The sequence below is a fragment of the Mustela nivalis genome (genome assembly GCF_964662115.1).
Source record: "Mustela nivalis genome assembly, chromosome: 8".
Taxonomy (NCBI): domain Eukaryota; kingdom Metazoa; phylum Chordata; class Mammalia; order Carnivora; family Mustelidae; genus Mustela; species Mustela nivalis.
In genome coordinates this window covers 15,049,751-15,059,997 of record NC_139027.1, presented here as the reverse complement: position 1 = coordinate 15,059,997, position 10,247 = coordinate 15,049,751, and positions in this window count along the sequence as shown.

The window sequence follows — 10,247 nt, the reverse complement described above, 5'->3', positions numbered from 1 at the left end:
AAAGAAACAGACACAGAACAAGAGAATGAGAAGAGAGAGGAAAGAAAGTGCACATGAGAAACCTGGCAGGGTAAAACATTGCCAACAGGGGTATTGGGTTGAATAGCGTCCCCCCAAGAATTCATGTCCTTCTTGGAACCTCAAAATGGGACCTTATTTGGAACTAGGGTTGTTGGTGGTGTATTTAAGGTAAACTGGGGTCAAACAGGAGTAGGATGGGCTCTTAATCCAGCGTGACCAGTGTTCTCCTAGGAGGAGAAGGGACACACAGACAGACATCACTGAGAAAAAAGATGATGAGAAGATACGCCAGGGAGAAGGGCACATGATAAAGGAGGTAGAGGTTGGGGTGGTCTGTCCATGAGCCCAGGGATGTCAGGATTGCCGGCAGCAGCCCCAGCCAGGAGGGCACAGAGCCGATTCTCCACAAGAGTTCTCAGAAAGAGTAGGGCCCTGTCAACACCTTGATTTTGGACTCCAGCCTCCAGAATCGTTGGAGAATACATTTTTGCTGGTTTCAGCTACCCAATCTGTGGCAATGTCTTACAGCTGTCATGGGAAACTAACACAATAAGCAGATTGGGGTAAAGGGAAGAGGAGGTTTACTTTGTATTGTTTTTGTTCTGCAACTTTTTCTAAATTTGAAAGTGTTTCTAAATAAAGGCAAAAAACAGGTCCTCTAACAATCTTAGGGGCCTTGTTCCATGGGTTGTGGGCCCTCAGGGAGCCTAAAGATTTGTGAGTGTAACTTTGGGCTAATGAAAAGGCTTATAAATTGATACACAAAAAACTCACAACATTTTTAAAGGAACATTTTTTTTTTTAATTTTATTTATCCATTGGACAGACAGTAGTAGTAGACACAAGTAGGCAGAGAGGCAGGCAGAGAGAGGAAGGGAAGCAGGCTCCCCGCTGAGCAGAGAGCCCAACGTGGGGCTCGATCCCAGGACCCCGGGTTCACGACCCAAGCCGAAGGCAGAGGCTTTAACCCACTGAGCCACCCAGGCGCCCTAAAGGAACATTTTTAAAGAGAACACAAATGAAAAGAGGGCTCTGTACTCCCAGACTGTCATGGGCAGGAAACAGCCTTAGAAAAGTCCCCAGCTTCAACAGAATATTTCTTCTGGAAAAGGACAGGGGACTCACAGAGCCCAGAGAGCAAACGGTTCTGGAGAACAACTCCCAGGCAATCCCACTGAGCCCTAAGCAGGGAACACGTGAGAGATACCTGGCTGAATTTCAGAGCTACTCCAAACAAGTAACGGCTGTGTACTCTCGCGTCTCCTGTTTGGGAATGGGAGTGTCTATAGCAGCTGACTTCTGTGTGTCTCATTCTTTCAGGCTGAATGCATAAGGGATAGAAAACTTGTTTCTTCACTCCACAGGTGTTCAGGTTAAACAAAATGATACTTGAGGAATTGTATCTGCAGGACAGTATGCCCCCCAGAGGAGCTCCATCTACACCTGGACCAGGTCTAGATGGTAAGATCCCAACTTCAAGCTGACTGTTGAAAGGATAAGAACTGGTACTCTAGGGGATGAGGGATGGGTGCATTTTGCATAGGTAAGGGATGGCAACTGCTGTGCCCAGAGAGCAGACTGGGACGGGCAGAGGGAGGGTCTTTTCCAACTATGGGCATCACAATACTGTCATTTCACTTGATCTCCTTACTATGTGCCTTTGACTCTTCTTGCATCAATACAGGTCTGTAAGAAGGTTGCCAGATGTAACAAGGGAAAAATGCAAAACACCCAAATAATCGTTGACTCTATGCATGGCTCCCAATTTGCATGTGACACAGTTAAGGCTAAAAAATATTGTTATTTATCTGAAATCCAAATATAACTAAGCACCCTGTATTTTATCTGGCAGTCCTTGAGTTCCACCCCCTTAAGTTGGTGGGCTGGTGATTACAGCAGAGGCGATGCTATGTGAGTTCCTGGGGGAGGTCACAAAGGATGGTACAGCTGCCTGGTCCTCTCTTTTAGGTTGTTTGCTGTTGGAATATAGTCACCACGCTGTGAACAAGTCCATGTAGCCTGTGGTCCCCATGGGAGGCAACAGGGCTGCTGGCCAACAGCTCTGGCTAAGCCCCAGACAGCAGCAGGCAGCAATTTCCTAGCTATATGTGGCGTCGTCTTCAAAGAGGGTCTGGGATGCCTTGCTGGCTGAGTCAATGGCACGTGCAACTCTTGATCTCCGGGTTATGAGTACGAGTCCCATGTTGGGTGTAGAGATGGCTTTAAAAAGAACAAAATCTCTAAAAAAAAAACAAAAAGCAAAAAACAAAAAAACCCTGGATCTTTACTCCAGCACATCACTGGCCCGATCAAAAGCTCTGGGCCACTAAGTTTTAGGGTTGTTTGTTATGTAACAATAAGATAAGTAGAAAAATAGATCACATGTTATATTAATCAGCGTTCTCCAGAAAAATGGAACTGACACTATAAATAGATTCACACAGCCTATAGAGACAGAGACAGAGAAGGAGAGACAAAAACTTAAGAGAAAGAGGGAGACCAAGGAAGATTGAGAATTCAAGGAATTATCTTAAATGACTGTGGAAGGTTGGGAAGTCCTAAATCTGTAGGATGGGCCAGAGGCTGGTGATCCAAGCAAGAGTTGCAGCTGTAGTCCAAAGGCAATCTTTTTTTTTTTTTTAAAGACTTTATTTGTTTATTTGACAGAGATCACAAGTAGGCAGAGAGGCCGGTAGAAAGAGAGAGAGGAGGAAGCAGGCTCTCCGCGGAGCGGACAGCCCGATGCGGGGCTCGATCCCAGGACCCTGGGATCATGACCTGAGCTGAAGGCAGAGGCTTTAACCCACTGAGCCACCCAGGCGCCCCAGTCCAAAGGCAATCTTGTGGCATAATTCTGTTTTGCTTGGGAGTAGGGGGCAGTCAATCTTTCTTCTATGAAGGCCTTCATCTGCTTAGATGAGGCCCACCTGCATTACGAGGGGTAACCAAAGTCTACCAATTTAAATGTTAATCTCCTCCAAAAAACTTCTCAGAAATATCCAGAATAACGTTTGACCAAATATCTTGGCACCATGGACCAGTCAAATTGACATATTAAATTAACCATCACACACATCAAATCTTGTAGCCCATAATTTGTCTAAAACAGCAATTTTCTTCTGGGCCCAAGAAAGGTCTTGACTTTTGTATATGACTTCATAGGAAATGACAAAAGTACATGCTTTCTGCTGCCAAGATTTATCATGATTGGCACTGAAATTACAACTCTGGGGTGTAACAGTCATTAGATGACAGAAGAGGTTTGAACAATCCCTTTAACACCATACAGAGAATGACCCAAGTGGCAGGTATCTCTCTCAGAACCCCAGGAACTGTGAGAGGAGGGCAAGTTACAGCCCTGAAAAAAGGCATACGTGTTTCAAGGTTTTGACACTAACAACCAGTGTCCAGAGTCGAAAATGGATAGGAGGATTACTTCGTACTTCCACTTGCCCCTGACCTGTGGAAATGGGGCGGTGAGAACACACAGTGCTGCTCCAGCTGTAGTTCTCAAACGTCCCAGCAAGGTGTGGACATCTTGACACAGAGCATCACTTCCCATCCTGCGAGAATCACACGGTAGAACGTATTGCTTCAAGAAGTCCTTTCTATCATTCTCTTAACTCTCAACTGCTATGCCTTATTCTGGCCCCATCCCTCAACTTGCTTAGCCGACACAATTTTTCCTCTTTGAAAGGAAAAAAAAGGGGGGGTATAACTCTTAATGTTATATACCAGAAAATATTTAAAAACCTAAACCCAAGGTCACACGAATTTTGCTCTCACTGCAAGACTTCCCGACTAGAACTCTGCCTTCCTTCAGAGGGATCGTAGATTGTCCTAGGACATCAAGAAAGAGAGAGTTCCACAAAGTGTGATTGAGTAGAGCCCAATCAAAAGCTCTGGAAAGAATGTCAGAACTACTCTAGGGGCCATTGATAGTACGTTGACGGCTGCAAGGGAGTTTCTCTTTGAGAAGCCAGCCCCAAGAGCAAATGGCATAGCTCCTCGACCCAGGGGATACTCACAAGGAGACTAGACATCCCGTGAGCACTGGCTTAACTCCTTTATGGCTCATGCATAGCGAATACCTTGGCTGCTTGCTCAAGGGAACACTGAATAGTCTCCAGATGCCATCTCTCTTCCTTTCGCATGGTCCATTCTATGTTCCCTACATTCTTCCCTGGTTAATCATATCTTCTCCCTTTCTCTTTCAATGCCCCTAGCCTAAGGAATGTCTCCCAGCTTTCTCTTACCATTTAATCTTCCAGTCTACAGGCCAAATACTGTAGGGGAGTGCCTTCCCCTTTCTCTGAGACAGAGTCTTGAAACACAAAAACAACTATGGCCTTCTTTCTGTTTTCTGCTGTGTCTTTCCTACCCTGCTTTCCTACCCTGGAATGCCCACCCAACCAGGTGGGAGAAGGGCCAGAAAGACACACTGGGGACAAATCTAAATTAGTTTATTTCAGCAGCATCATACCACAGACATGCTCATTTTGAAAGCATGGAGTAGGTATGAGGTACCAATGACCCAGTCGAGGTGAGCGGCCACTTAGTAGACTCTGACCACAGCTACACCTGGACCCAATATTTCTCCATCAAAGTGCTATTTATTCATTCATTCATTCACTCACTCCATGACATTAACATTTTCAAATTTTATTTTGTTAGCTACTTTGAGTAAAGGAAGTGTGATGCATAAAATATCTAATAAAACGAGTAAGGAAAAAAATCACTTTGGAAATGAACATAATTTTCCAAGTCAACAGAGGTCAGAAATTATATTGAATGAGTGAACATCCAAGTTCAAAGTCTCATGCTGAACTGAGAAAACGCTTGTGAAGAATGAGGGAAAATATCAGCACTGACTATAAAGCACCAGGCCTTTCAGTGCAGCCAACACTCATAGAAACAAGCATTCAGAGGGGAAGATGAACCATGAGAGACTGTGGACTCCAGGAAACAAATTGAGGGTTTTATAGGGGAGTGAGGTGGGGGATGGGTTAACCCAGTGGTGGGTATTAACGAGAGCACAGATTGCATGGAGCACTGGGTGTTATACGCAAACAATGAATCGTGGAACACTACATCAAAAAAATAATGATGTACTATATGGTGAGTAACATAACATAATAAAAAATTTTAAAAAATAACTAGCATTCATCTGTCAGCAGGTGGGATCAGACATAGAAATGTCACCTGCTTCCGAATGGAGATCCTACTGTAATAAAGGTATTTTCCCAACAAAGTCTTAGTTACAATTACAGTAGAACATCAAAGAAAAAAGATTACAGTGAAAATACAAGCTACTCTTTCCTTCAGAAGAAACTGCTTTGTAGATGGAATTAGGGAGTGGGAGAGACTTACCTGTTGGAATCTCATTCACAGCAACTTGGAAAAACAGATGAAGAAGTCGTTAAAATTGCCATTCTTGGATAAAGAAGATGTGGTATATATATAGACAATGGAACGCTATGCAGCCATCAAAACAAATGAAATCTTGCTATTTGCGATGACGTGGATGGAACTAAAGGGTATTACGCTTAGCGAAATTAGTCAATCAGAGAAAAACAACTATCATATTATCTCCCTGAGGTAAGGAAGTGGGAGATGCAGTGGGGGGGGGGGTTGGGGGGGTAGGAAAAGAATAAATGAAACAAGATGGGCTCAGGAGGGAGACAAACCATCAGAGACTCTTAATGTCACAAAACAAACTGAGGGTGGCCAGGGGGAGGGGGATAGGGAGAAGGTGATGGGGTTATGGACATTGGGGAGGGTATGTGCTATGGTGAGTGCTGTGAAGTGTGTAAACCTGGCGATTCACAGACCTGTGCCCTTGGGGCTAATAATATGTTACATGTTTATTAAAAAATGTAAAATTTTTTTTAATTTTTTAAAAATTGCCATTCTCCCAAACTTTACTATTTATGCTATGGCTCATAGTTGCTCTTGCAAATTTGGTTTAAAAAAAAAAAACGTGGATTTCTTCTCTCCAAAAATATGTAAACATGTGATTTTTAACATTTATTTTTACTCCTTGACAATTGATTTCTCCAGGGAACTGATACCAATATTGCAGAGTGGAAGGACATTGAGCTGGCTCTGCCACGAGCATGGGCAAGTTCACGTAGCCTCTGTGGATCTCAGTTCCCCATCTGTAACATAAGAAGGTTGGACGAAATAACCTCCATGTGTCCTTCTGTTATGATGTGTTCATAATTGAAGGGAAGTTCAGTATTCCTTAATGGACAGCCTTGTATTAGAAGCAAGTGCTCTTTGTGGAAGGGGTGGCTGGCCCCTTGATATACTGTTCTCACTCTTTCTTCCTGAGTTCTCCCTTACTCCATGGACCCTGGCCAATTCGTGGCTACCATCATGCTAACTTAGAAAGACTCTGCCAACACTCAGGCTCAGGACAGAAACAGGCGCTTGCCTTGGCACTCCCGAATAATGCTTAGATAGGGCTGAAACATTTAAAATGTAAATACAGAGCAGCGTGCATCTAGAGCGAACCAACTTACAAGCTACGGCTTACTCAGTTTTACTCTGTTGATGCACAACGGTCCCAACTCAATCTGGGCCCCCATCAGCCTCGTCACCTGTAAGTGTCCTTCTGGAAACCCAGACTCCTCACAGTTCAGGCTCAGAGAGGATGAGAAAGGCCCAGTTATTTGTCAGCTGGTTCCCCTTTACAATTCCTCTGGTTTTATCTGAAGACTTTGCCTGTTCTCTGGATGATAGACACCAAGAATGACCTTTTGGGAAGGACCCATTCTCACCCCCCAAGACCAATTCAAAAGTCATGTCCTGGCAGAACTCAGCACAATAGTCTTGCTGTATTAGAACACAACACAGTAACCCTGTCTCTCCTCCTGAAAAGTAACAGAGTGGGGGACATACATATGAAAACAGACCAATATTATAATCTTGGTAATTGCTATAATGTGGATGCATTCGTCCCAATTAGAGTCGGTGAATATAAAAGAAAACCTAACTAACGACGGCATACCACCAGCATATTTCAAACGCGCAACATTTGAAAAATGTAAATTCCCAATTTACGGAAGTTTACAGGGAAATCTTGGGATTCAGATCAACGTAAAGGAGGGGGAAATTAAGAGGTGGATAAAAAGTCACAGATCTAATTCTGATCTATTCCTTTGTTCTGCCTTTTACAGATCAGCCTCCCCCACCACCACTTAAATTCTATGTCACTCTTAACATAATGGAGAGCCAATTTTTTAATCAAAAGCCATTTTTAGGATCAAAGAGAAACATATTTCGAGGCGGATAGTATGTTAGTTATATCTTGTAATATCATATGGTGAGGGGTATTTCAACTAAAATTAGAGATGATATTTACCGAAATTCTCAAAAAAAAATCAAATGCCTCCAAATCCAGGGGAGGCAAATTGAATCTTTTTTCTTTCGGGATATTTTTCTCAAGTGCTAGCGGAAGTGCTAATGAGAGACAGGCCTCCATGCCATCCAGTGACAAATGTAATAGGTTACATGAAACCACAGAAAACGAGTCTATTTAAAAATGTCAGATACAGCACTAAAGGAAAACTCCGTCTTGTATTTTTTCCTCTTGATCATGGCCTAATAGAGACAATTCAGAAATGATTCCTCTTGGTGATATTCGTGATTGAAATAGTGTTGCTAATGATAACAATGTGTAGAATTATTACATGGAAAGTACTAATAATGCAAATCATATGGTCTGTAGATGCTGTTCCCCGCAGATTATTTTTTCCTAGGCATATTTGATTACTCAGAGATTAACATACTAGAACTCAGATTTGTGCTAACATATCAAGAGCTGGGGTTTATAAGAACAAAATTAGACATTTAACCAAATTTTCACTTACGCCAGCTTTGTCCTGTACAATAATGACAATACAGAGCAGGACGTTTTGAACCAAATTAATATTTTCACATATTTTGGCACCTTATGCTTTTGCTTTGATTTATGACAAAAAGTGCTCTGTAAGATATAATATTAAAATAATTATAAAATTATATAAGTACTCAGCAGTAAAAGTACAACTCAATCCGTGATTTCAAAATGAGATGCGCATTTTGGAATCTTTAAACATTACCTGATTTCTTGAGGATGGTTTCAAGAAAAAATTAAAATGTTTTCTTTTTCCTATTTAGAGGAATTTTTTTAAGTATTATTGATTTGAGAAAGAGAAAGTCCAAGTGAGGTGGGATGGAAGAGGGACAGAGGGAGAGGGAGAAGCAGAGTCCCCACTGAGCAGGGAGCCCAATGCAGGGCACAACTCCAGGACCCCCTCAGGGCTCAATCCCAGGACCCCGGGGTCATGACTTGAGCCAAAGCAGATCCTTAACCAACCGAATAATCCCCCTTATGGATATCGATATAAAATCCTACATAAAATATTAGCTAGTAGAATATAGCAGCATATGGACATAATATTTTATGATTGTTTTTATCCTTTATAACACTCCCAAAATAGTACCCTTCATCACATCAGTGTTCTAAAAACACTGAGAAGACTAGGAATAGAACATATGGGGACCAAAACATCATCTGGATTTCCAATAAAGTTTATATTAGGGTCCACAGCTGGCATGTGAGTCGAAAGGGACTGTACAGTGAACCCCAGAATCAGATTTACCCAAACAGTGTTCTACTAGGGTGGAGACTTGCCCAGATTATATCATGGAGAAGCAAAGGCCTCCTATACCCTGTGCAAAGCTAGCTCCAGGAGGAAACCAGAGATGAGTCAAGCATGCACAGTTTATTCTCCCAAAACTTACATATCAGACAATTCATTCCACTTTCCTGGGGCAGAGTGAGGAAGGATTGAGAGGGGCCAGGAATGTTACATTCATTTAGATCCTCACTTTTTGGAAAGAAACATTGGGAGTGGAAATTATATTCCAGCTTTTATTACTATTATTATTACTATTATCATTATTATTATTTTTCATTTGGTTTGACCATGAGTCTATGGTCCATATCCCTCAAGAAAGAGATCATAAAAAGTCCAGTTCTTACCCCCAGAGGCTATTCCATCCCTAAATGTTCTTCACATGCCCTGTTCATGTCATCAATGAACAAGATGGGTTTCTCTCCGGGAGGGCTATGAACTGACTCAGAAGAATACATTAACAATGAATTTTGGAACACTGAAAAAAAAATTAAGTATAATTTAATTTAAAAAAGAATGCCTTAATTTTTTTCAACTAACATCTTCTTTTTAAAATTTATTTTATTTAAATTAAATGAATTAGCATATAATGTATTATTAGTTTCAGAGGTAGAAGTCAGTGTTTCATCAGTTGTATATAACACTCAGTGCTCATCACATCACATGCCCTCCTTAATGCCCATCCCCCAGTGATCCATCCCCGAATCCATCTCCAATCCAACAATTCTGTTTGCTTCCTATTGTTAAGAGTCTTTCACAGTTTGCCTCTCTCTCTGATTTTGTCTTTTTTATTTTTCCCTCCCTTCTCCTATGATCTTCTGTTTTGTTTCTTAAATTCCACATATGAGTGAAATCATGTGATAATTGTCTTTCTCTGATTGACTTATTTCCCTTAGCATAATACCCTCTAGTTCCAACCATCTAGTTGCAACCATCGTTGCAAATGGTAAGATTTTATATATATATATATAACATATTCTTTATTCTTTATCCATTTATCTGTCAATGGACATCTGGGCTCTTTCCATGGTTGTGGACATTGCTGCTATAAACATTAGGGTGCAGATGCCCCTTCGGGATCACTATGTTTGTATCCTTTGAGTAGCAGTGCAACTACTGTGTCATAGGGTAGTTCTATTTTTACCTTTTTGAGGGGCTTCCATACCGTTTTCCAGGGTGGCTGCACCAGCTTGCACTCCCACCAGCAGTGTAAGAGGGTTCCCTTTTCTGCACATCCTCCCCAACATTGGTTGTTTCCTGACTTGTTAAGTTTAGCCATTCTGACTGGTGTGAAGCGGTATGTCATCGTGGTTTTGATTTGTATTTCCCTCAGAAAAGTACACTATGTAATAAAGCCGAAGTCATGAGTCCTCGGGGCTGAAATTTTATTCTCCATTCTATTTTGTATCTTAATTTTTGTCCTTGCTGTGCTGTCTAAAACAGAGTTTCTGCAATCAGTTTAAGTGGCAATATTACAATACTCCAGTGGTAAAACATAAATCTTTATTGTTGTCCTAGAAGCCCCAGATTGGAACCTTGAGG